At 38.5% G+C, this 26,760-nt stretch overlaps 1 protein-coding gene across 3 annotated transcripts in view; it reads left to right on the plus strand.

Moving 5' to 3' along the window:
* MACROD2 (mono-ADP ribosylhydrolase 2) overlaps window positions 1-16,361 on the plus strand; it is a 1,992,245-nt gene extending 1,975,884 nt beyond the window's left edge. For all 3 annotated transcript variants that reach the window (XM_060078113.1, XM_060078114.1, XM_060078115.1), the window contains one exon: window positions 16,289-16,361. The gene's annotated coding sequence lies outside the window, so the exon portion shown is untranslated. The remainder of the gene's footprint in view (window positions 1-16,288) is intronic.
* Window positions 16,362-26,760: the final 10,399 nt, after the last annotated feature.

Raw genomic sequence — 26,760 nt, forward strand, 5'->3', positions numbered from 1 at the left:
TGTAACCCTTTTTTGTATCTTGAGGGCTGGAGAGAAGAATTAGAGAGAAGAAGCCAGCCTAGCTATTCTGATTCCTAGCTTAAAATACCAAGCTGTGAAAAAAAATTATGGGGTAAATGAATTGTGCATCATCCAGGGCAAGACGCAAATGTGTTGATACCATTGCCTCTGTTGACTGGAAAAAAAAAAAAAGCACAACCTAAAAGTTGAGTATTATGTTTTATTTGGTGGACCTTCTGAGGATTTCAAACCTAGGGTAGCTCTGCAGGACTGCTCTGAAGAGGTAAGGGGGAAGCAGGAACTGTAGGAGTTTTACAACAAAGACCAGGTAGTCAGAACATGAAAAGATTAGTAGTTAATTAAAGAAAACAAGATATCTAAAGTTAATGAATTTAGCCCGTTTCTGCTTATGGGAAGATGCAAGAATCTGGGCTCTTTGGAATCATTCCTTTGATATGCAGCTTAGCTATCTGGGGCCAGTATCCTGTTCTTTCCCATCCTGAGTCCCCTCGGGGTGCACCATTAGGGGTGGCTGCAGTGGCTGACGCCTTACCATGGAGCGACAGAATATGACAGGCAACATTTTTCATTCGCAGTGCTTCCCCATGGTCATAAATTGGACCAGCATTTGGAAGCAAAAAAGAACAAATTATTATGATTAGTATAACTAGTAGTAATCTGGTTGCAATAAACCATCAAGTCCACAGGAGAGCTAGCTGGAGAAGCCAAATTCTAGAAGAATCAGGTAGAGAGAAAAAGATAAATGTTTCAACTTTGTCTATAAAGGTATACTTTATCAACGTGTAGGTCATAGCAGAAGAGAAAATATTTTTTTCTGGAAAAAAAAAACTTAGAAGTATATTTCAGAAAGTCATAAAATTATTAATTATATTTATCAGTTAATTAATTTCTGATGAAGTTCTGAAACAAGAACCAAGACAGTGGAGTACAAGGACGTGCTCTCACTCCCTCTTGCGAGAACACCAGAATCACAACTAGCTGCTGGACAATCATCGACAGGAAGACACTGGAACTCACCAAAAAAGATACCCCACATCCAAAGACAAAGGAGAAGCCACAATGAGATGGTAGGAGAGACACAATCACAGTAAAATCAAATCCCATAACTGCTGGGTGGGTGACTCACAGACTGGAGAACACTTATACCAGAAGTCCACCGACTGGAGTGAAGGTTCTGAGCCCCACGTCAGGCTTCCCAACCTGGGGGGTCTGTCAACAGGAGGAGGAATTCCTAGAGAATCAGACTTTGAAGGCTAGCGGGATTGGATTGCAGGACTTCAACAGGACTGGGGGAAACAGAGACTCCACTCTTGGAGGGCACACACAAAGTAGTCTGCACATCAGGACCCAGGAGAAGGAGCAGTGACCCCATAGAGACTGAACCAGACCTCTCTGCTACTGTTGGAGGGTCTCCTGCAGAGGCAGGGGGTGGCTGTGGGGAAAAGGACACTGGCAGCAGAAGTTGTGGGAAGTACTCCTTGGCGTGAGACCTCCCAGAGTCTGTCATTAGCCCCACCAAAGAGCCCAGGTAGGTTCAAGTGTTGGGTTGCCTCAGGCCAAACAACCAACAGGGAGGGAACGCAGCCCCACCCATCAGCAGTCAAGCAGAATAAAGTTTTACTGAGCTCTGCCCACCAGAGAAACAGTCAGCTCTACCCACCACCAGTCCCTCCCATCAGGAAACTTGCACAAACCTCTTAGATAGCCTCATCCACCAGAGGGCAGAGAGCAGAAGCAAGAAGAACTACAATCCTGCAGCCTGTGGAACAAAAACCACATTCACAGAAAGATAGACAAGATGAAAAAGCAGATAGCTATGTACCAGATGAAGGAACAAGATAAAAACCCCAGAAAAACAACCAAATGAAGTGGAGATAGGCAACCTTCCAGAAAAAGAATTCAGAATAGTGATAGTGAAGATGATCGAGGACCTCGGAAAAACAATGGAGGCAAAGATGGAGATGCAAGAAATGTTTAACAAAGACCTAGAAGAATTAAAGGACAAACCAACAGAGATGAACAATACAATAACTGAAATGAAAACTACACTAGAAGGAATCAGTAGAAGAATAACTGAGGCAGAAAAATGGATAAGTGACCTGGAAGACAGAATGGTGGAATTCACTGCTGTGGTACGGAATAAGAAAGAAAAGAATGAAAAGAAATGAGACAGCCTAAGAGACCTCTGGGACAACATTAAATGCAACAACATTCGCATTATAGGGGTCCCAGAAGGAGAAGAGAGAGAGAAAGGAACCGAGAAAATATTTGTAAAGATTATAGTCAAAAACTTCCCTAACATGGGAAAGGAAATAGCCACGAGAGTCCCATATGGGATAAACCTAAGGAGAAACATGCGAAGACACATAGTAATCAAACTGGCAAAAATTAAAGACAAAGAAAAATTATTGAAAGCAGCAAGGGAAAAATGACAACATACAAGGGAACTCCCATAAGGTTAACAGCTGATTTCTCAGCAGAAGCCAGAAGGGAGTGGCATGATATACTTAAAGTGATAAAAGGGAAGAACCTACTACCAAGATTACTCTACCCAGCAAGGATCTCATTCAGATTCCATGGAGAAATCAAAAGCTTTACAGACAAGCAAAAGCTAAGAGAATTCAGCACCACCAAACCAGCTCTACAACAAATGCTAAAGGAATTTTTCTGAGTGGGAAACACAAGAGAAGAAAAGGACCTACAAAAACAAACCCAAAGAAATTGAGAAAATGTTAATAGGAACATACATATTGATAATTACCTTAAAGGTGAATAGATTAAATGCTCCAACCAAAAGACACAGGCTTGCTGAATGGATACAAAAACAAGACCCATATATAAGCTGTCTACAAGAGACCCACTGCAGACCTAGGGACACATACAGACTGAAAGTGAGGGGATGGAAAAAGATATTCCATGCCAATGGAAATCAAAAGAAAGCTGGAGTAGCAATACTCATATCAGATAAAATAAGCTTTAAAATAAAGAATGTTACAAGAGACAAGGAAGGACACTATATAAAGATGAGGAGATCAATCCATGAAGGAGATGTAACAATTATAAATATGTATGCACCCAACATAGGAGCACCTCAATACATAAGGAAACTTTTAACAGCTATAAATCGGCAGTAACACAATAATAGTGGGGGACTTTAACACCTCACTTACACCAATGGACAGATCATCCAAAATGAAAATAAATAATGAAACAGAAGCTTTAAATGACAGAATAGATCAGATAGATTCAATTGATATTTATAGGACATTGCATCCAAAAACACCAGATTACACTTTCTTCTCAAGTGGGCACAGAACATTCTGCAGGATAGATCACACCTTGGGTCACAAATCAAGCCTCAGTATATTTAAGAAAATTGAAATCACATCAAGCATCTTTTCTGGCCACAACACTATGAGATTAGAAATGAATTACAGGGAAAAAAATGTAAAAAACACAAACACATGGAGGCTGAACAATACGTTACTAAATAACCAAGAGATCACTAAAAAAAATCAAAGAGGAAATTAAAAAAATACAGAGACAAATGACAATGAAAACATGACAATCCAAAACCTATGGGATGCAGTAAAAGCAGTTCTAAGAGGGAAGTTTATAGCTACACAAGCCTACCTGAAGAAACAAGAAAAATCTCAAATAAACAATCTAACCTTACACCTAAAGGAAATAGAAGAACAAACAAAACCCAAAGTTAGCAGAAGGAAAGAAATCATAAAGATCAGAGCAGAAATAAATGAAATAGAAACAAAGAAAACAATAGCAAAGATCAATACAACTAAAAGCTGGTTCTTTGAGAAGATAAACAAAATTGATAAACCATTAGCCAGACTCATCAAAAAAAAGAGGGAGAGGACTCAAATCAATAAAACTAGAAATGAAAAAGGAGAAGTTACTGCAGAAATACAAAGCATCCTAAGAGACTACTACAAGCAACTCTATGCCAATAAAATGGACAACCTGGAAGAAATGGACAAATTCTTAGAAAGGTATAACCTTCCAAGACTGAACCAGGAAGAAATAGAAAATATGAACAAACCAATCACAGGTAATGAAATTGAAACTGGGATTAAAAAGCTTCCAAGAAACAAAAGTCCTGGACCAGATGGCTGCACAGGTGAATTCTATCAAGCATTTAAAGAAGAGCTAACACCCATCCTTCTCAAAGTCTTCCAAAATATTGCAGAGGAAGGAACACTCCCAAACTCATTCTATGAGGCCACCATCACCCTGATACCAAAACCAGACAAAGATACTACAAAAAAAGAAAGTTACAGACCAATATAACTGATGAATATAGATGCAGAAATACTCAACAAAATACTCGCAAACAGAATCCAACAACACATTGAAAGGATCATACACCAGTGGGATTTATCTCAGGGATGCAAGGATTCTTCAATATACACAAATCAATCAATGTGATACACCATATTAACAAATTGAACAATAAAAACCATATGATCATCTCAATAGATGCAGAAAAAGCTTTTGACAAAATTCAACACCCATTTATGATACAAACTCTCCAGAAAGTGGGCACAGAGGGAACTTACCTCAACATAATAAAGGCCATATACAACAAACCCACAGCAAACATCAATCTCAATGGTGAAAAACTGAAAGCATTTCCTCTAAGATCAGGAATAGAACAAGGATGTCCACTCTCATCACTGTTTTTCAACATAGTTTTGGAAGTCGTAGCCACGGCAATCAGAGAAGGAAAAGAAATAAAAGGAATCCAAATTGGAGAAGAAGAAGTAAAACTGTCACTATTTGCAGATGACATGATAGTATACATAGAGAATCCTAAAGATGCCACCAGAAAACTACTAGAGCTAATCAATGAATTTGGTAAAGTGGCAGGATACAAAATTAATGCACAGAAATCTCTTGCATTCCTATACACTAATGATGAAGAATCTGAAAGAGAAATTAAGGAAACACTCCCATTTACCATTGCAACAACAAAAAAATAAAATACCTAGGAATAAACCTACCTAGGGAGACAAAAGACCTGTTGCAGAAAACTCTAAGACACTGCGGAAAGAAATTAAAGATGATACCAACAGATGGAGAGATATACCATGTTCTTGGATTGGACGAATCAATATTGTGAAAATGACTATACTACCCAAAGCAATCTACAGATTCAATGCAATCCCTATCAAATTACCACTGGCATTTTTTATGGAACTAGAACAAAAAATCTTAAAATTTGTATGGAGACACAAAAGACCCCGAATAGCTAAAGCAGTCTTGAGGGAAAATAATGCAGCTGGAGGAATCAGACTCCCTGACTTCAGACTATACTACAAAGCTACAGTGATCAAGACAATACGGTACTGGCACAAAAACAGAAACATAGATCAATGGAACAAGATAGAAAGTCCAGAGATAAACCCATGCACCTATGGTCAAATAATCTATGACAAAGGAGGCAAGGATATACAGTGGAGAAAAGACAGCCTCTTCAGTAGGTGGTACTGGGAAAACTGGACAGTTACATGTAAAAGAATGAAATTAGAACACTCCCTAACACCATACACAAAAATAAACTCAAAATGGATTCGACACCTAAATGTAAGACCAGACACTATAAAATTCTTAGAGGAAAACACAGGAAGAACACTCTTTGACATAAATCACAGCAAGATCTTTTTTGATCCACCTCCTAGAGTAATGGAAATAAAAACAAAAAATAAACAAATGGGACCTAATGAAACTTTGAAGCTTTTGCACAGCAAAGGAAACCATAAACAAGATGAAAAGACAACACCCTCAGACTGGGAGAAAATATTTGCAAACGAATCAGCAGACAAAGGGTTAATCTCCAAAATATATATACAGCTCATGCAGCTCAATATGAAAAAAACAAACAATCCCAAACAAACCCAATCCAAAAATGGGTAGAAGACCTAAATAGACATTTCTCCAAAGAAGACATACAGTTGGCCAAGAAACACATGAAAAGCTGCTCAACATCACTAATTATTAGAGAAATGCAAATCAAAACTACAATGAGGTATCACCTCACACCAGTTAGAATGGGCATCATCAGAAAATCTACAAACAACAAATGCTGGTGAGGGTGTGGAGGAAAGGGAACACTCTTGCAGTGTTGGTGGGAATGTAAATTGATACAGCCATTATGGAGAACAGTATGGAGATTCCTTAGAAAACTAAAAATAGAATTACCATGTGATCCAGCAATCCCACTACTGGGCATATACCCAGAGAAAACTGTAATTCAAAAAGACACATGCACCCCAATGTTCATTGCAGCACTATTTACCATAGCCAGGTCATGGAAGCAACCTCAATGCCCATCGACAGATGAATGGTTAAAGAAGATGTGGTACATCTATACAATGGAATATTACTCAGCCAAAAGAAGGAATGAAATTGGGTCATTTGTTGAGACATGGATGGACCTAGAGACTGTCATACAGAGTGAAGTTAGAAAGAGAAAAACAAATATCGTATATTAACGCATATATGTGGAACCTAGAAAAATGGTGCAGATGAACTGGTTTGCAGGGCAGAAATTGAGACACAGATGTAGAGAACAAACGTATGGACACCAAAGGGGGAAAGCGGCGGGGGGTGGTGGGGGGGGTGTGATGAATTGTGCAATTGGGATTGACATGTATACACTGATGTGTATGAAATTGATGACTAATAAGAACCTGCTGTATAAAAAAAAACCCAAAAAACAAAAACAGCCAAGACAATTTTGAAGAGGAAGAAGATGTGGTAGTGACAAGGTGTAGAGACTTATCTATGCAGTAACAAGACTTTTAAAATAAATCTAGTGTAATGTTGGCATGGGAGTGGGCAAGTACTGTATGTCAGTGTAACAGTTCAGAGTGCTCAAGAAATGACCCACATATAATGAGAACTTGGTGTTATTATAAGTTGGCATTATATTGATCAGTCAATATATTGTACTAGATAATTTTGTATGAAAAAAATCAACTTAATTCTATATCTAGGACTCTCCTTGGAGTTTCAGAGTCATACTCAATGTATCCCAAACTGAACTGATTGTAACTTGTCAAACTATTCCTTTTGTATTCTGTGTATCACTAGCAAAGAAATTTGAGAGACAGTAAAAAAAGATAAAAAAGATTAATTCCTGATGAGCTGGATGAAGTCTTCAGGTTTTCCATTAGAGTTTTGTAATTTCTTACACAGTTCAGCGGTATCATCTAAAAGTTATCAGAAACTTATATTTGTTAAAAATCCTTCTTATGAATTTTCTTGCAGTTCATTTTATAAAATTATCAGAGTAAAACAATGATTGTCTATAAACAACAAGACTGAAAATGACATGGTTAAAGATATGATTACAATGCAATTGACAAGAAACTTGGATACTCCTGTGACATATAACAACATTTTAAAGATAATAACTAGAATTATGACTGATAACATTATACCAGGGCATATCAGATTTTTAGGAATTTCATATACATTTTGGGATATCTATACTAATGACATTTATCCATAAAATATAACCTAAGGTTCATCTCTAATTACTTGACAATGTTTCTCAAGTAATTTAACTTACCATAAGCCCAATTAGTTTGATATTCTTCTCTGAGATTTCTTAGGGGCCCTCTGAAGCATTGTAAAGTTAGCTGAAGGTCAAAAGTTTTAAAACACTTGGTCAAATAGGATCACAGCTTGTTCACTTAACCAAAGTTACAAAAGATTTCAAAAGTAAATACAGGTCACTTAAAGGCACAGAAGCTCACACAATCTGCTAGCAAAGCAGCACTTCAAAAAAACTTTGTTTTCTTAACAGAGAGAGAAAGTGAGACTCCAGTCTTGTACCAGCTTACTTTTAACGAGAAAATCCATCCATCTACCTAATTAAATTCAGCCAATCCTGACCATGAACAAAACTGTATTCTCAGGGTTCCTTTTCCACCCCTTTCTGCATGCATATTATTTTGTCCCTTAATTTTCCCCACATCTAGAAACAACCAGCTCTAGGGCAAAATTACTTTCTTTTCCCTTAACAAAACGCAATTCCATTTTTCATACCTTCTTTTGTTCACAACACACATCTTACTTTCCTACTGAAATGGTTCCTTTATTATTTCTGTTAGCTTTAATTACATGTTTAGAATCCTCAACTCTTAAAAACCTTAATTTCTAGTGAAAACTAAGAAGCAATTATGAACTGTCTTCTACATTAGCACTCTATAGTTTGGCAAACATAAATACCAATAATAATTTCTAAAAACATGTGCTTTCTTATAAAAATATCCCAGTGTGGCACCAAACATTTATTAATAGTTCTAAACAACTTTAGTTACTCTCTCAAGGGAAGCCAAGGTTCAGTCATTTTTTCAGTATCTTATTTTATTTGGGAATGACCTAGCTATTCAACAAACTCTCATCATTTAACTTAATTTAGCACAATTCTAAAGTTTCAAGTTACCAGATATTTGGAGAGATTATTTTCAAGTAGACCTTCCTAAAACATAATTATTTCTAAAGATTTAATCTACTTATAAGAATTTCATCATACCAAGTTAACTTTTGTTGTTGTTGACAAACTCTGTAACAGAAATAACATGTATTGACCTTCAGTAAACCTAGGTACAATAAACCAGCAAGCTTAAGCTAGCTTTAATACCACATGTTAATTTAATATTGAATACTTTCTAGATCATGTGAACCTGAAATTCATTCTGGGGAGTTTCTTTCATATTTAGAAATATTTAGTTTGTAAGCACTTACTTTTAAGTCAATTAAATAGAGCTCTTTTATAAGTTTAATTTTGATATTTTCCAGAGGTAGACACATCTCATATGTATAACATGTACACAGACATATAACCAGACAAAACTGGAGATGTCATAGCCTCACCTTAAAAACTTAGTTATGAATTAAGTAATACAATATAAGCTTACTACTTTATAAAGAACAACTGGAATAAATTAAAGTTGCTTGTTCAGATGATTAAGGCTTTACTATTTATGGAAAAGGCTTTAAGATTTGTATTTATTCTTGATAAACCCTTAGGAGGCTATGAATTAGATTTTGGCTGAGAGAGCCTTCCCAGCAGTTTTGAAACTGAGCAGGACTCGTGGGCCCCTCCTGGGTACAAATCCTTTCCATGTCCCCCATTTCTTTGTAGGAAATAAGCTTCATTCTGCCTCCCTTGACCCTTCCCTTTGTTACAAAGGGCAGATTCAAACAGCTGCTCATCAGGGAAGTGAGGCAATGCAGAAACAAAGGAGGAGCAGTCAAGAAACAATAGCGCAGAGATTAAAGCAGGATCCTGGTTCCTCCTTCAAGGGATATACATAACAATACCTTTGAGTTTCTTCTGCAGGAACTAAGGCCCCCACCCAGGTGGAGGATGGTAATTTCAGGCTGAGCACAAGATTCCTGGAGCACCGCCCCGTTACCTCACCACCAACCAGTTGGAAGAAAGTCATACACCCTGTAGCCCTCACCCCACATTTTGCCTATTAAAAACTTCTCCCCAAAAACCATCGGGGAGTTCAGAGTTTTTGGGCATGAGCCACCCATTTTCCTTGCTTGGCCCTGCAATAAACCTCTCTGCTCCAAACTCTGACGTTTTGTTTGTTTGGCCTCCCTGTATGCCAGGTGCACAAACTTGCATTCAGTAACAGTTGGAGTTTAAAAGGGCCACTTTTGCCCTTTTTTTGCCTTTGGTTTCCGGTTCTACTTGGTTGAGCTGATTAGGTTCAGTCTCAGGTCATTGTGGGCTGTATTTACATTTCTGATTTGTAGAGATTTAATGGAAGGCAAAGACAGTTGCTTTTAATTCCCCAAAGAACGGGTCACCTAAATGATATTAAAAAGTTGATTTGCCCAGCTATATTTTATTTAATTTGCTTTTCAGTGTGAATATTGCCAACTGAACTGAAATTTAAGAGTTCTATGTTCTAGGACTTGAGGGTTTAATTTATCATGCCTTTAAAAACTTGCATAAGACCATCAACAAGGCCCTCTTTCTGAGTGCGCAAGTTAAAACCCAGAGCAAAATCACTAATTTTATTATTATTAGCCCTTGAATATTAGTTCTCAGTTTTCACTTTATAAAGTTCAGGTAGCCTTATTGGTTTCCTTTAGTATGTTTAATTAATATTTCCTGAGAGGCAGATCTATATGCCCTGTCTTATAATACCAACCAGGGGAAAGCATTCCCCAGTGAAACATGTCTATCCCACAATATAATTAAGCAAAAGTTCACAAGCTGTTTTTTCTTGTTTGTTTTAAACTAACCATTAGATATATTTTCCACCCTTTAATTTCTTTCTTTTTTAATAAGTACCAATAAAATGGCTGTTTATAATGAGAGCATTCTAAAAATTTATCAATTCAGAAGTCCAATTTAAAGGAACCATCATCTGGCCATATCTTAATAGTGACTCAAACCAATAAGATACAAGAGGCTTCCCCAGAAGAGATGCAAAAGATGCCACCTAAACAAGATCCAGAAAGTTTACTCCTCAAAATAGTTTAAGAAAGTAAAGGCCTTCGTTGTACAAGCTAACGCACCAAAGGTTTAGATGGCAAAAAGCCCCTGAGAGTTCGCACAGCCAGAAAAAAAAAAGACTGCTCAGGACCCCAGTCTCTTCAATTGGATGACAAATGTATACCATATGTGTACCTTTTGGTTGTAGAGACCACACACACACACACACACACACACACACACACACACACACACAAATGCCTAAAGAAGAACAGGTAGAACATTTACATTTCAAAGGCAGAGAAAGAGAAATGCAAGTTACCCCTAGAAGGGCTTTTGTTTCTTTAAGGTCAGAATTCTGAAAAGATGTTTTTTTTTTTAATCAAGCAGGCTTTTTTTTTTTTTTTAACTTAACTGAATATGCAATAAAAGAGCCCCATTCTTAGTCATTATCAGAACACGATATTCCCAGGTAAGTCAGTCAATTTTGTAGGTATATAAACCTGGCTAGGGTATTAAGTTGGAGGCTTGCAATCTGTTGTTCCTTTTGCTTTTTGTTTTGAAAGCTTTATTCCCCATTCAGAGGTTGGTTTGTCAAAATAAAATCACTAGCGATGATCAATGTGCCGCTTGTGAGCGTAACTCCTCTAGGTTTTGCCCCAGAGCTGTTTCAGCTTCTCTTACATGTCTTAGGTTTTCCCTCTAGTGGTATAAGACCACCATAGTGCTCAGATCATGGAATGGCCAGTTCTTATTTGTGTCCCCAGCAGAGCAAGTTTTAATTAAGATGAGTGGGTTCCCCAATGGGCATGGCTACACAGCATGAGGTCATTATCTTTTGTATCCTGTATCCTGTTCTTTCTCATCCTGAGCCTCCTCAGGGCTCACCATCAGGGTGGCAGTGTAGGCAGGCAACATTTTTCATTCACACCTCCCTTCATCTTCCCTGCATCTTCTCAGTAGGCCTCTGCACTCTCCCAGAAGGCCATGTTGCACCAGCATCATGGCAGACACATTGCTCAAGCTCCAGCATTGTGGCAGACTGAAGTTTGAGAACATGTGAAAGCAGGCAGCTGTCTTCCTATCACGGTTTTAAACATCATTTAAAACTAAATATAATAGCATTTGTGCAATACATGTATAGCATAGGATGGCTAAAAAATATAAACTCACACAAACATGGTCTTATAAAACATTGCTTTTTTTTTAACCTTGTTTATGTATTTTAATTATCCTGTTAAGCTGCAGAAATGATAACAGTAGAGAAGTTTACATTAAGAAGTAATGAAGTGAGATTAAACCTGAACAATTTAAATGCAAATTCTTCAGTATTGCCTTACCTTTTGCCCTTTTGCTGCCAACAAACTATAGACTTATCGTCTAGATTTCTTTCTTACAGACACTATTATTTTTCTGTGTGATCAATATCTAGATGCAGCACCAAAATAAATGTTTTCCTTGGTCAATGTCAAAATATTTTCCTTGACTATAAATATGAATCTATCTACATCCCTTTACCCAAATGAATAAGTTGTCAAAACTTAAAGTTCAAAATTAGTTTAACTTTGTTGCAAAACCATGTATCGTGGCTCCTCCCCTACCGCTTTGCTGCAGTCCCTCAACTCCAGGAAGGAGAAGTGACTTGCACAGGGTCACTTAGCTGATCAATGGAAGTTCAAATACTTCCAGGACAATATTCTTTGATGATACCGTACTGCTCCCTAAACAATAGTGCATTTCTGAACACAGTTGTCATAAGGAACAGTATGACCTAAGGAATGTCATCAGTTCCCATAGAAATATTTACACACCTGGGTTTGTAGACATTATTGGTAGCTCAACAGGAAGAAAGAACCTTTCGATCTGTGCATCATACCTCCAGGGAAATTAAAGAAATACCATGAAATGGAAATAGAATTAGAGTTCAAAGACATAATACAAGAATGTTTAGTGTTGTGTAATTTAGAATTGTAAAAAATCAGGGCTATCATAAATGACAACAGGAGAACAGTTCAATGAATCAATAGAACACCGTGCAAACTGAAAAATAATTTTACAAGTATTTGAGGGCATGTAAAGATGGTTATAGAATCTGAACTTTTGATTCTAGAGAAACATGGCTGGCCAAGTGTGGCTTCCAGGTTGGGCTTTAGGAGGCCTTGTAACTTCCATTTTTGTACTCTTGGAATACAGCCACCCTGTAAGGAGTTCAAGCTGTGCTACAGAATGAGGAAGGCCACATGGAGAGAGATTCTGGAAAGTGAGAGGGCATTTTGGATGTTCCGGCCCCAGTGGATGACACCTGGAGCAGATGAACTGCCCAGCCGAGCCCAAGCCAGATTACAGAGTCATTAGAAACAATAAATCATGAGTTTGGGGGCCACTATGTTTTGGAGTGGCTTGTTTTGTAGCAATAGGTGACTGAAAAGGTGGGAAAAAATGCAGAGCCCCTCTCAATACAAATGCTTAGAAATGAGAGATAAACTACAACAAAAGTATTTTAAAATATATAGCTCAGCTGACATGAAAGCTAAGGTGTCAGAAGTGAAGAGGAATTTGAATACCAAAGCAATAATCTGGTGAGCTGAAGATCCAGCAGCCCCAAGGGCTGCAGTTTGGTTGTTGGTGCAGAGATAGGCCCTAAGGCTAGAGACTTGGGTTTTAATACCAACCTGGGACCTTGGGTCACTCAAGGTAAGGAGCTGAAATTGATAGCTCTATATAAGTAAGTCATAACCCAGCTCAAGAAATTAACAAGGAGACTTGAGCCTGCCCAGGGTGCTGCCTGGGGAAAGAAAAAGGCTCCCACAGTAAGTAGAAAACATATATGCACCATGCGTTTGAAACACAAATTTATGCCATCCAAAGTCATATGTTAATATACAAACTGAAAAATTAATTTAATATTAGATTATAGACCAGTATTATCTCTGGGAGAGTTAGCAAATGGAAATGTAAAACTATCCCTTGGAATTCCTACAGAAGAATTAAATTTACAATTTTAAGACTTACGAAACACAAAAGGAAATGATCCATCATGAATGAGAGTTGGTGGATAAAATTACAGGATGATTAGCACCATGAGAACATGAGAGTAGAAAATTTTGAAGATTTTATAAAATATATACATTTAAATGACAGCAAAAGATAAAAAGTAGCTATAAAACTGTAAGAAAAAAGCAAACTATGAAAAATTAACAATTTGGAGGAAGCAAGTAAATACATAGTAATATAAATGACACATGAGGAGACATAAGGGATAGAAGGAGAATAACCAAGACATTTTGTATTCAACAAGAACTCTAAAAGGAGCTGGTTGATAGTATTTGAAAGATACTGGCAAGGATTTATCAGAACTAATGAAAGTAATAGGGGCTTCCCTGGTGGCACAGTGGTTGAGAGTCTGCCTGCCAATGCAGGGGACGCGAGTTCGAGCCCTGGTCTGGGAGGATCCCACATGCCATGGAGCAACTGGGCCTGTGAGCCACAACTACTGAGCCTGCACGTCTGGAGCCTGTGCTCCACAACAGGAGAGGCCGCGATAGTGAGAGGCCTGTGCACCACGATGAAGAGTGGCCCCGGCCCCCGCTCGCCGCAACTAGAGAAGGCCCTCGCGCAGAAACGAAGACCCAGCGCAGCCAGGAATGAATAAATAAATAAATAAAATAAAGGAGTTCCTTTAAAAAAATAGAATTGATGTAAGTAATAAATTTTAAGTTAAAAGAAGAATAATAAGTTACAAGAAGGACATATTTAAAATAAATTCACACTTACGCACTACAGAACACCAATGTGAAAAAAATTAAAACAATTAGAGGGAAAGGAGCGTTAACCATAAATAAATAGGTATTGCACAGACAACAAGCTTCCCAAGATCAAGAATTTAGGTCAGAAGATAATAGAATAATTCTGAGTCTTCAAAACATGGATTAAAATGATTGTCAACATAGAGTTCTTCACTAGTTTCACTATCATTTAAGAAAATGAGGGGCTTCCCTGGTGGCGCAGTGGTTGAGAATCTGCCTGCCAATGCAGGGGACACGGGTTCGAGCCCTGGTCTGGGAAGATCCCACATGCCGTGGAGCAACTAGACCCGTGAGCCACAACTACTGAGCCTGCACGTCTTGAGCCTGTGCTCCACAACAAGAGAGGCTGCAACAGTGAGAGGCCCGCGCACCACGATGAAGAGTGGCCCCTGCTCGCCGCAACTAGAGAAAGCCCTCGCACAGAAACGAAGACCCAACACAGCCAAAAAAACTTAATTAATTCATTAATTAATTTTTAAAAAAGGAAAATGATATCCCATTTTAAGGAAAAAAGAAAAACCTGCTACTCACATACCTTTTCTCTAAAAGCTACTAAAGGAGGCACATCAGTAAGAAGAAAATTGAGCCCAGAGGAAAGAGTAGTGTGCAGGAAACAACTGCAAGCCAAGAAAAGTGGTAAACACAAAGGAACATCAAAATATATATTGATTATAAATTTATAACAATAATTGACGAATGGTTAAAAACAGAGTAAGACAAAATTACTATTTACGTACATTTTATAATACACAAGATGACACTACATACTTCCCACTGTGTCTGTATTTGTAAATATATGTATGTGTAAAAGTGTAAAAACATGCATGTTGTTGATTCACACTAATATCAGGATTCAGTAATCTCTGGGAAGGAAGAGAAATAGTTTTAGTTTATCTGTAAATACTTTAATTTACCCATAATGTTTTATTTTTTTAAAGTAAAATAAAGATCACAAGGAAATTTGAAAAATGTTAACACATTAAATCTGGATATTGAACATATTCTAGATATGTCTTAAGGTTGTCTGTAATGTTCTTCCTGTTTACAATTTTAATTGTTAAAATTAAAATGCATGATTGTGTATATACATATGAAAGATATGGAAAAATAATATAAGGAAATGCTCCATAATATTAACTACAGAAGTTATTGTCAATAGAGGCATTATGCAGGGTCCTTGCTTGTCTACTTTTGGATATTTTAAATATTATCTACAATGAGCACGATATCGCTTTTCTATACACACACACACCTCAAAGGATTTTTTTTTAAAGATTCATAGGACACTAGAATAGAAAGTTAGCTCAGAGATCATCTCTCTAATTCTTCCTTGAAGAGATGTAATTTATGGTGATAGAAATCAGATCAGTTGTACGGTTAATAATTGAAAAGGGAACTTTCTGGGCCAATGGGAATGATGTGGGTTAAATACATTTTTCAAAACAGTTTGAAGTATACTTAAGATCTATTCATTTCCCTATAGGTTCTTCTAAGGCAGGGTATCTTCTTAGAGTTCTTTCACAAGTGGAGAACACGGCAGATGCCTACTTAATAAGATCTCAAAGTGGTGGGATGACAATCAATGACTTTTGCAAATCGGCATCATGTAAATTATTATTGTTTCTATGATGAGCCCTGGAAACTGGAGCACATGAAAGGGCTGAGAAGGGAGGACACATTGGTTCAAGATTAGCTTTCTCAAAGAATACCTTGAAGAGTTGAATTAATCACCCCCATCAGCCAAGCAAGTTGTCAATGTCTCGTACATTTATTAGCAGTGATTTATATGCTCTTTAAAGATACCCCGTGCCTGCAATCACAGCTCAGATATCCAAAGCTCTTGGATAGTCAAAGAAGATCTTTCTAGGCACATTTGAGGGGTGAGAAGCATTTAAATGGCTGTAGGAAAAAGATATTCCTTGCTCAACCTATGGAGATATCTTTAATCTAACAAATGGTTTCTCCTTATCTTCGGCAGGGGCACAAGATGAAGCAAAGGAACAAAGAAATGGAAGTAAATGACAGTCCTCAGCATTGCAGGCCTCCCGGCCCTGGGGGGTGGAAAAAGACACCTGCGTGCGCTGTGGGGGAGGGTGGGGGGAGGTGAGTCCCACGGAAGGATGGGGAATCCTTTGCTCTTATTTCTCCAGCCGCATTTTGTTCTGTTTACCGGCAGAAAGAGAAAGAAAAAAAGAAAAAAAAAAGTTTTATTTGGTGGGGGGACCCACGTGAATGCATCTTTCAGGCGCTATCCCTGTTATTTCTGTCTTTTCTCTCACGACTCTGCCCCAGGGTCCCAGTGGCACGTGTGACATACATGTGTATCCTGGCTCCTGTCTGCTTTCTCGGTTATTTCACAAAGCTGGTTGGTACAGTGGTTTCTTCCAAGAAAGAGAAGGAAGGTGACTGTTTGGTAAGCTGCAGGCTGCATTTCAGGATCCATCAAACCCTGTATTAGTAGAATCCATGGATGAAGGAGGCAGGATGAAAATGGGCAAAACCATCAGAAATCACTTGGAAAAAGGTCAGGACGATGAGTTAAAAATGGTGTTTTATTCAGGGATTCCCAAGGTACAGTGTTGTTCCGTGTGGTTGTCAGGAGGATTGTGGAAGTAGAGTTTAATCCGTAGCAGAGCGTGGAGGCATCACAAGGAAGGTGGGCCCTGGCTGCTGTCGGGTCTTCCTTGGTAGCAGGATGGCAGGTGAGTTCTTCTCTGACACCGACTTTCAGCAGAGCTCACCTGGTCCAGGAGGTCTTTACTGGGTGCTTCACATGGAGCTCCCCTGGGAGATGTAACTCCTTGTGACACAATTGTATGGGGTGGCACTTTTCTAGGCATTTTAGTTAAGAGACAGGGGGTTGCTGCCTTTAGGATCCAAGCATCCGCCTATGAATATGAAAAGTTTCCCTTGAAATCTCTCTTTATATATATGCTTCTCATAAAAGAACATCTTGTCTTTACCCAAGGACTGATGACCCACAGAGCAGATTCTCATTTGAAGTTAGAGGCAATTAGAGGTCTTGCTTGTAGTTCTGGCTTCCTGGTTTGCTTTTACATGGTGTGTTTTTGTTCATGCTGAGTCCAAGACTCATTTGATGGCTAGTCCCCTCTCCCAGCACACACTGAATGGGAGCAGCAGTACTAATAAGCCAAGATGCCAGTGATACAGTGGGCGTGAGGGGCGAAGGGCCCAGGAGGAAGTCAGAAGCTGTCACAAATGTCTATCCTAGGGCCAACGTGGACAGAAGCCTCAGGACGCAAGACACCTGCTTCCCACAGCCTCCCCGGCTCTAAGACCAATCTGTTTATTTCTGTGGCAACTTGCACTATTTCTTCCATATCTTCTTAAATCCACCTTCCTTATAAGGGCTTTAGAATTGTAAGTAAGTTAGCTGTATATTTTTTCTTTGTAGAGGGAGAAAAGTAATGGATCAGATCGAGCGTTTCTACAATAAAAGGGTGTTCTGCTTTCTAAATATTCCATGGAGTTCTTCAGTTATGCTCTTTCCTCTAAAGAAAATTCACCTTCTTATCTTCCTATGAATTTTGTTTTGGCCTTTCTGAATTTGTTGCCTCTCTGAATGGCTTATTTGGTCTATTGGAATAATTAACAAGTTGTATTTCTACCTATGTAGTATGTTTTAACACCCTCAGTTTTTTAAGCTGCTCGTCAACCTAGCAGCCACAATACTTAAGTGACCTCATGATTTCAGAACATGCTCATGTCCCCTTCTGCCATTATTCCACGGTTTGATACAGAAACTGATACATCCTCTACTGCCATTAGACATCGCTTTGTAGAAAAACAAGGAAAAGTCTCGTTTTAAATAATCCAAGAAATGATGCCATGGGAATACTGGCAGTTTCTATATTTCATATCATCTTTATAACTTAACTGAAAGTCGCCATGATTCTTGTGAAGTACTTGACAAGCACAATCTTCTGGGAGCACAATTTCCTATGACTCCTAAGCATTACTGCTACTTGTGCTCAATAATGAGTTAAGTTGAAAACAACATGAGGAGGCAGGAAGGATGGAGATTTTCTTTAATGGACAAAGAAGAAAGAGACCTAATGTCTCTGGTAGGAGCAGTAGGGGTCAGAATTACTTCAGTCCTGGTGTTGCCTTTGACATCAATGATAGCCATTCATTCATTTTCAACGCGGGTGGAGTAGGAATGAGAGGAGGGAGGGCTCTGCCTGAAAACTATAGAAAGTCAGCTCTGTATCCAGGAAACTGAGTGAGGAGTAAGTATGATCAGCCCCACTCTTGAATTTGTTTACACCTGACTTTATGATTAGATTGTGTTTTCATTTTTGCCTCATTATGCTTTTGGGTTGCTCTTTGGCAGTAAGATTTTATGCTTTAGGACAAATAATGAAGTGAATTTCCATTTCAATAGTAAAATATTAAAAATCTAGCTCTTGGCCATATCGAAGACACCCACAACACAGGAAACCTTTATTTCACTGGTGCTGTCATTGCACAGACTGTACAATGGAAAGTTTGAGAGGTGGACTGAATTCTCCAGAACATGAATTCTGTATGTCAGTTTCCAGCCACAATCCAGCCAGGCTAGGTGGTATGAGGGTTTACAGGACGGAGAGTGGGATCAAGGTAGGCTTTCCACATAACAGATCTAATTAAAAAGGTACTTGTTTTAGGAGAGACAAAGGGTGTGTCCTCTAGCTGGTAACTATTCAGACGATGGACAAGCCTTCTTTCATAAAAGCTTACAAAGGCGGTGTCCAAAACGTGGTCTATGATACTGGGTCACCTATTAGTCATCGCAGCTAACTGTACATCTTTCTATGAAACACTGAAAAGCCTCTTTGTGAATTAATACAGTTCTGCTTGATGCAGTTGATTTGAAATGACATTTCTCTGTATGTGGTGCATGTCGGCTTTGCTTTGACAAATAACAAAGTTAGCAGAATATGTTCAATATATTTTCTTGGGGAATAGGGTTTTTATCATATGATTCATTAAGGATTTGCCTTACCCTGACATTTGTGATATAAAGGAAAATCAGAAAAAAAGTAATTTTCTTGATCAAGATATGTTTTTACTTAATGCAAATAAATGTAGTCTGTTGCTTGCTAGGAAAAAAAAATGTCTTCTGAGATCTGGTATAAACTGCTAAATAGGATAATATGTGCCTCTTTTGTTAAACCAGCATTTAAATACTGGACTGCTTCTAAATATGTTTGTTTCTTTTCATGTGTGCCATACACTAAAAAACTTAAACAACTGTTGCCTTCATACTATATTTGTTAGAGCAGAATATGAATAAAATTTGTTTGAGAAGATAAGGTGGAATTATCTGTACTTTGTGAAGTTTGTTCCTTAGCCACGAGCAGTTAATGACTCAGAAATGTTCATTTAACAGGAGATATCTAGTTGCAAATACGTGTATTTAAAATTGCCCCTGCAAATCAACTGTAACTTACCTATAGTCTTCCCCTGCTAAGACTGGCCAATGCTGTGGCCATGTTTTCAAAATTAAACTACACAGTAGTTTGAACAGACACAAATCCCAATGTGAAATTTTTCTCTGAATACTAGATAGCTAATTACCCTAGCAACAGCCTCTGAGGTGCAAGATATAAATTGTTGAGATGAAGCCCATGGTTCCATGAACACTGGCCCATCCTTTGGAACCCATCATCCATAACTGGAATTCTTTTTGAGCATCTTTTATGAGCATAGTCACCGTGCTGGCTATGTGACCAGCGCAGACACAATCCTCCTCAGCCTACTGTTGACAGAATTATGATTGAGTTACAAAATTGTTAAGAGTTTGGCAATGGATCCACAAAAACCGCTATGGGAAAAACTCAGTGTTCTTTTGAAAATGGAAATCTGTATTCCATCAAATTTAATTCCCTCCATCTCCTACAGAAGAAGTGCTATCGGGTGTATTGTTCTAAAAGGCAAGAAAGAAAGTCAATCCCTTTATCCAACAAAGCCAGGAACTTAAAAGTTAAAAGGGAATAAGGTTTTTTAAACTGCTGTACCAAAGGAATATTTTTCCAATAATAAACAGGTTTGATGAGAAAAAACTTGTACGTAGGACAGTCTTATCTCACAGTGGGCAACCTCAACACAAATGCTTCAAGGTGACAGTAAAGATAATTTGACATGATTCTAGTATGGCCAATTTCAATTTTTAAATCTACATTCAATTTTTCATCTCTTTGCCTGTCACTCTTATGTTTCTCTCCCAACATTTCTGCCCCTTTGCCTTTAAAAGATGTGGTTCTCAGGATTAAAGGGATAATGATACTCATTTATATTTCCAGAACCCTGGCCCAGTGTGGGGCTTTGAGAAACAAAGTACCTCCATTTCTTGGTTTGGAAGATGGAAATACTAAAACATTCCTGAACTCTCTTACAAATTTAAACATGAAGAAAGTGCCAAGATATTCTACTTTGCCATTTGGAAATGCACTTGGTAACTTATTAGCACTGGATTCTGTTATTCAATACTGTAGGCAAATAGCCCTTTCTCCAGCTCAAGTCTCTACCAAATGAATAAACAATCCTTACAATTGGGTAGGAAATATGAAATCCTTTCTACTGAAGTTGATTTAAATTTTGCCCCTAAATTAAAGACCCATGAGGGTAAGAAAAAACTGCTTTATAAAATTTAGAGAAATGGGCGATTTGACATGTGCACACAAAATACTGACACTGGGTGTAAATCTTTTTAAGTTATTGTTTCCCTGATAAGAACTAGAGTGAATCTGTGACTAAAGCAAAAAGGAGGTGTAGCTCTATTTCTTGGTTAAGATGCACAGAAGGATATAGATTTAGAGGCGGATAATTATACCAACAGACACTTCCTCCCCTTGAGGGAGGAGAACACTTCTTTGCCCCACTGAAATTGGACTTTATTGCTTTGGCCAATGATGTGTGGGCAGAAATGGCATATGTCACTTCAGCAGAAGCTTGAAGACTCGTGCTCCCTCTTTTCCCTCTACCATAATGCCCAGCCACTTCCCAGATCGGTTGCTCTGTCAGTCTAGAACCTGGAGTGAAGATGTGGAGTTGAGTTTCAGGCAAGCCCCACTGAGAAGGTGACATCAGTGAGAAGTAAACCTGTGTTTTGAGATCTGAGCACCATATGTTACACTAGTATGACCTAACCTATTCTAATTGATATGTATGCCATCAAAGTATTTAAATAAAAAGTCCAAGAATTCACATGATCTGCCTCTCCAGCCTCATCTTGTGTGACTTTGAAATTGGCTCATAAAGTACCAACACAATGACCATTCCTAGAACAGGCCAAATTCAAGGTCATCCTTGAGATCTCAACTGTAATGTCACATCCCAGAGATGCCTTCCCCAACTACCCTATTTCAAAGGAAATCCCCCTTTCCAACGTCCTTGCCTACCTAATGCCATATTTGCTACATCAGAACATGTAGAATTCTTTGTAATTGTTTATTTACAGGGCAGAGAGAAACATTCACATGTTTCAACTCAGATGGGCAACATAATGTAATTTCCCACCCCCCACCCCAGTAACTGAGCTTGCCTTATTTCCAAGCTTCTAACCAACTGGTTAGAGGCAATCATGGGAAAAGAATATAATCTGCCAGTTAAAGGTATCTCAGTCTTTTCCAGTTTAAAATGCTAATTTTAGCATTCTAAAAGATGGCCTCTTCAATAAGGGGTGCTGGGAAAACTGGACAGCTACATGTAAAAGAATGAAATTAGAACACTACTTAACACCATACACAAAAATAAACTCAAATTGGATTAAAGACTTAAATGTAAGACCAGACACTATAAAACTCTTAGAGGAAAACATAGGAAAAATACTCTTTGACATAAATCATAGCAAGATCTTTTTTGACCCACCTCCTAGAGTAACGGAAATAAAAACAAAAATAAACAAATAGGACTTAATTAAACTTAAAAGCTTTTGCCCAAAGGAAACCATAAACAAGACAGAAAGACAACCCTCAGAATGGGAGAAAATATTTGCAAACAAAACAACAGAAGATTAATCTCCAAATTATACAAACAGCTCATGGAGCCCAATATCAAAAAAACAAACAATCCAATTAAAAAGTGGGTGGAAGACCTAAATAGACATTTCACCAAGGAAGACATACAGATGGCCAAGAGGCACATGAAAAGATGCTCAACATCACTAATTATTAGAGAAATGCAAATCAAAACTACAGTCAGGTTACTGTACAGAAGAGGTAATTGTTGCAGAGTTAGCTATCATTAAATCACCTGAGTCACATCACTAGGAAGTGGAGGAGGCAGGATTCATACCCAAGTAGTCACTCTCAGGAGGATGTGTACTCAATCACTACACCATGATGCTTTTTGTTAATGTCTCAGTTTGTTTCTCTGCAAAATGGGTGTAATAAAATCCCTTCCTCTTTTATAAAGATTAAATGACTCAGTAACTGTAGAGTATTTAGAAAAATGTATTTAGAAATATATATATATATATATATATATATATATATATTTTTTTTTGGCGGTATGTGGGCCTCTCACTGTTGTGGCCTCTCCCGTTGCGGAGCACAGGCTCCGGATGCGCAGGCCCAGCGGCCATGGCTCACGGGCCCAGCCGCTCCGCGGCATATGGGATCCTCCCAGACCGGGGCACGAACCCGTATCCCCTGCATCGGCAGGCGGACTCCCAACCACTGCGCCACCAGGGAGGCCCTAGAAATATATTTTAAATATATATTTAAATACTATTTTTAAATAGTATTTTAAATACTAATAGAATTTTAAATACTAATAGTATTTTAAATACTATAGTATTTTAAATACTAATAGTATTTTAAATACTATAGTATTTTAAATACTATATTTAAATACTAAATACTATTTTTCTAAATAGTATTTAGAAAAATTTAATCTTTTATAAAGATTAAATGACTCAGTAACTGTAGAGTATTTAGAAAAATGCCTGTAGACTTTATAAATGTTTGTTAAATAAAATAAATGAAATAAAACCTGCCCAACTGCAGAGCTGGCAATTGGAGCAGAATTCTCACCTACTTAGTGTAAATCCAGATCCCTCACTCTCCACCACTACAACATTCTACTTCCTGATATTGCTTCTCATTAAAACTGCCTTGCACAGATATGTGACATTATAAATGATATCTGTGGATTCCTAGTACATAGAAAGAAGTTAATAAATAACAGCATTTATTATTGATCATCTCAGCATATCATATTTGACTTGAGAGAGGCATAGTTTTGATTATCTACAATAATAATATTAATTGACCCTTTACTGTGCACCAGGGACTCTAGTAAGACTCTTCACATGTATTAACTCATTTAATTCTCACTAACTACACTAAAAAAGTACTGACTATCATAATAAACTAAGGAAGGCACAGAGAATTTAATGAACTTGCCCAGGTTGCCAAAGTTTGTGAGTAGGAGAAAAGAATATGCATACAGACTTGTTGGCTACAAATTCTGTATCCCCTTCATTGTACCACTATTTCACGCTTGTGGAATTAATTCAGACAACATAATTTGGTAGAAAAACTACAAACCTTGAATTTTAGATTGGCTCTGCTATTAAATGACTTTGTAATTTTAAACATTGACAGACTTTTTTCATCACTCTCATCTGTAAAATTAAAATTGTTGAACTAGAAAATAAAAAAAAATACAATGAGGTATCACCTCACACCAGTCAGAATGGCCATTATCAAAAAATCTAGAAGCAATACATGCTAGAAGGGGTGTGGTGAAAAGGGAACCCTCCTGCACTGTTGGTGGGAATGTAAATTGATACAACCACTATGGAAAACAGTATGGAGGTTCCTTAAAAAACTAAAAATAGAACTACCATATGACCCAGCAATCCCACTACTGGGTATATACCCCAAGAAAACCATAATTCAAAAAGAGACATGGGGCTTCCCTGGTGGCGCAGTGGTTGAGAGTCCGCCTGCCGATGCAGGGGACACGGGTTCGTGCCCCGGTCTGGGAAGATCCCACATGCCGCGAAGCAGCTGGGCCCGTGAGCCATGGCCGCTGAGCCTGCGCGTCCAGAGCCTGTGCTCCACAACGGGAGAGGCCACAGCAGTGAGAGGCCCGTGTACCACCAAAAAAAAAAAAAAAAAAAAAGAGACATGTACCACAATGTTCATTGCAGCACTATTTGCAATAGCCAGGACATGGAAGCAACCTAAATGTCCATCGACAGATGAATGGATAAAGAAGATGTGGCACATATATACAATGGAATATTACTCAGCCATAAAAAGAAATGAAATTGAGTTATTTGTAGTGAGGTGGATGGACCTAGAGTCTGTCATACAGAGTGAGGTTAAGTCAGAGAAAAACAAATACCATATGCAAAGGCATATATATGGAATCTAAAAAATATATATAAATGGTACTGATGAACCTAGTTGCAGGGCAGGAATAAAGAGACAGACATAGAGAATGGACTTGAGGTGGGAGGGGGAAGCTGGGGTGAAGTGAAAGTAGCATCGACATATACACAATACTGAATATAAAATAGTTGGCTGGTGGGAAGCAGCAGCGTAGTACAGGGAGATCAGCTTGGTGCTTTGTGATGTCCTAGAGGGGTGGGATAGGGAGGGTGGGAGGGAGGATGGGAGGGAGGCTCAATAGGGAGGGGATATGGGGACATGTGTATGCATATGACTGATTCGCTTTGTTGTGCAACAGAAGCTACCACAGTAGTGTGAAGCAATTATACTCCAAGATCTATTAAAAATAAAAAGTAAAAAAATAAAATACTAATTTGGGGATGAAGGTTTATTCAGATTCAAGGTTTAAACTCTTGCTGAAGCTATTTCTTGACACTAAAATGACTGTGCCCCACCCCTGTAGATAAAGGCCTTTCTTCTAATCACTAGGCAATAAAACTAGCAATGAACAAATAAATTTTAACCATGTTAAAACAACAGTTACTATAATATTTAAAAAGCAATTTCCTGATTTTTAAGACTTGCTTGAAACTGACCAGATTGTGGAGTAGAAGGACATGAGCTCACCTCTTCTAACCAAAATCACAACTAACTGCTAAACAACCATCAACCAAAAAAATGCTGGCATCTACAAAAAAAGATACCCTATATCCAAAGACAAAGAAGAAGTCACAGCGAGATGGAAGGAGGGGCACAATCAAAATAAATTCAAATCACGTACATGCCTGGTGGGGGCAACCCACAAACTGGAAAATAATTATAACACAGAAGTTCTCACTCAGGAATAAAAGTTCTGAGCCCCATGCCAGGGTCCCCAGCCTAGGGGTCTTGCAACAGGAGGAGGAGCCCCCAGAGAATCTGGCTTTGAAGGCCAGCAGGGTTTGATTACAGGAATTCCACAGGACTGGCTGAAAGAGAAACTCCACTCTTGAAGGATGCATACAGTGTCTCATGCACACAAGGACACAGGGAAAAAAGCAGTGACCTCACAAGAGACTGGGCCAGAACTACCTGCTAGTATTGGAGAATCTCCTGCAGAGGTGAGGGGAGTGGCTGTGGCTCACTGCAAGGACAAAGATACTGGAAGTAGCAGCTCTGGTGAGTACTCATTGGTGAGAGACCTCCTGGAGGTTGCCATTTCCCCCCCAAGACCTAGCCTGACCCAACAGTCTGTAGGCTCCAGTGCTGGGATGCCTCAGGCCAAACAACCAACAAGGCAGGAACATAGCCCCACCCATCAGCAGACAGGCTGCTTAAAGTCTTCCTGAGGACACAGCTGCCTGATAAGCACACAACCTGAAATGGCCTTGCCCACCAGAGGGACAAGACCCAGCTCCACCCACCACTGGGCAGGAACCAGTCTGTCCCACCAGGAAGCCTGCACAAGCCTCTTATACAGCCTATTCCACCAGGGGGCAGACAGCAGAAGCAAGAACTACAACACTGTAGCCTGAAGAACAGAAACCACAATCACAGAAATTTAGACAAAATGAGACAGCGGAGGAATATGTCACAGATGAAGGAAAAAGATAAAACCCCAGAAGAATAACTAAATGAAGTGGAGATAGACAATCTACCTGAAAAAGAATTTAGAGTAATGATAGTAAAGATGATACAAGATCCCAGATATGGACTGGCAGTACAGATCGAGTAGACACAAGAAGTGTTTAACAAAGACTTAGAAGAACTAAAGAATAAACAGATGAACAATGCAATAACTAAAATGAAAAATACACTAGAAGGAATCAATAGCAAAATAACTGAGGCAGAAGAACGGATAAGTGAGCTGGAAGGTAGAATGGTAGAAATCACTGCCATGGAACAAATTAAAGAAAAAAGAATGAAAAGAAATGAGGACAGTCTAAGAGAGTTCTAGGACAACACTAAACACACCCACATTCTCATTACACGGGTCCCAGAAGGATGAGAGAGAGAAAGAAGCTGAGAAAATATTTGAAGAGATAACAGCTGAAAACTTCCCTAA

This window comes from Mesoplodon densirostris, chromosome 16 (genome assembly GCF_025265405.1).
Source record: "Mesoplodon densirostris isolate mMesDen1 chromosome 16, mMesDen1 primary haplotype, whole genome shotgun sequence".
NCBI lineage: Eukaryota > Metazoa > Chordata > Mammalia > Artiodactyla > Ziphiidae > Mesoplodon > Mesoplodon densirostris.